The sequence below is a fragment of the Coturnix japonica genome, chromosome 17 (assembly GCF_054131305.1).
Source record: "Coturnix japonica strain WE chromosome 17, WE-NBRP24, whole genome shotgun sequence".
NCBI classification, from domain to species: domain Eukaryota; kingdom Metazoa; phylum Chordata; class Aves; order Galliformes; family Phasianidae; genus Coturnix; species Coturnix japonica.
Genome location: NC_140679.1, coordinates 3,412,006 through 3,413,886, shown reverse-complemented (window position 1 = coordinate 3,413,886; position 1,881 = coordinate 3,412,006).

The following is a 1,881-nucleotide window of genomic DNA, read 5'->3' as shown; positions in this document are numbered from 1 at the left end:
AGAAGAGCAGGAAGGCTGGGATGCTCTTTTTCCTATCTTTCCCTTCATTTCCTCTGTATCTTAGGGACGAATCACAGGACAGAACACAGAAATCCAACAAAGCAGATTGGCCAGTTCAAGTCAAAACAGCCACTGAAAACACCCCAGATGCTGTCTGACAACAGCTGGACTGTCGGGGAGTCAGGTGAATGCAGTCTGCTGGCCCTGGGCTGGAAGAGCACAGCCCAGACTGTCACATACCTTTCAGTGAAAGCTGATAGAGCATTTTATCCCCCTCACAGATGCACTGACAACTTGCAGCATCATCCATTGAGACGTTGTGAATTTTCAGGGTGTGTTTTTTCCCCACAATGTGCAGTTCCTATTTTTCACTGGCCTTGAGCTCCTCCCCATCCTTCATCCACTCCACAGTAGCGCCTGTGTCTGAAAGCTCAGCCTGCAGTTTGGCTTCCTCACGCAACCAAGCGCAGATCTTTTCTACATCTTTGCTCTTATTGGTAAATCTCACTGCAGCACCTGTCAGGAGCAAAGGCCTCGTTATTTCAATTGATATCAGGCTAACGTGGTCAATGTTTGCTGCAAGATCTCTGAAAAAGTATCACCTTCTGTTCCTGCACTCATCATTGTGTCAGTGCTGAGCAATTCAAGATATTTCATTTGGTCTTCTTGCCAGATTTACTAAGTAAAAATCAACCAAACATTTCCTTCTACTGATTAATAATGCTCTAAACATGCTTCTGCAGAGGTTTCCACCCAATGACAAAAAGCTCTTCCCATAATGAAGGTTTATTTGTTCTATTTTGTCATGCAAAGCTGATTGATAGAGATATTATTGGAATGATTGCTCCCCTACTTCTAAACTATTCCAGCGCAATCAGAAAGGCTGTCTGAACCTGCAGCTGAAAGTACTGCTCTATGGTCATGCAGTGGTAAACCTGGTGACTGAATGCACTGGCCAATAGCTGTGAACTGCAGACATTCATCAGCTGGCATGAAGCAATCTGGTTCAGATACCAAGCAGCTGGGTAGATTGGCTTACCCTACACTCAGTGCTATCATGTTTAGGTCATTACCAGGACTCACGTCAGTCCATGGGATGCAATTTCAGGTATTTGGTACAGTCAGTGAATGCCTGCAGCCCCAGTTCTAATCATCAGATCACAGCAACTATGCCTTGACTGTAAGAGGAAAGGAGAAGGATCAAAGCAAATACCTCTCACTCTCATCTTGCTGCTGACATCAACATTTTTGGCAACAAATTTCACTTCTGCTCCACCATCATTCTTGGTGACGTTCTTTATGATTAGGCTGGGAGTAGTTTGGGTTCTCTTGATGATCCAGGTCTCGCTTTCCTGTAAGACTTTACCATTGAGATACCAAGTGCCGCAACACATTGTTGTAAGGTCAATAGTAAACATGGCATCCCCTCCAGGTACAGCTTCACCAGTTGTTAGGGGGGATTTCACAGCCAGGACTGGGTCTGAGGAAGAACAACACGGATGTCTTAATGCTCTTGAGATGCAAGTCTGGTATCTCATTTAGAGATGGAAGATTAAATCATAGGGACATTTCTACTTCTCCCTCTGAATGAGTGCTGGAAGAAGCACTTCTGTGCTTAAGATCTGTTACAGAAAGTTCTGCCTTTTGCACATGTGAGATATCAAAAGATAAGGATATTCAGGTCTCTGTCACAGAAACAGAACTTGTATCACTTCAGTGGTAGCTGGAGGTTGATAGGAGATAGGAGAACTAGGAATAAAGGAAAGCCTTTGGTGTGTTAATGCACTACTATCCTTAAAGTCAAAGGAAACATCTTTAGGGAACTAACACAGCTGCTCATGGGGTTTTTGTGCTTACCAAGGTGCACGCTCCCTGGGAATT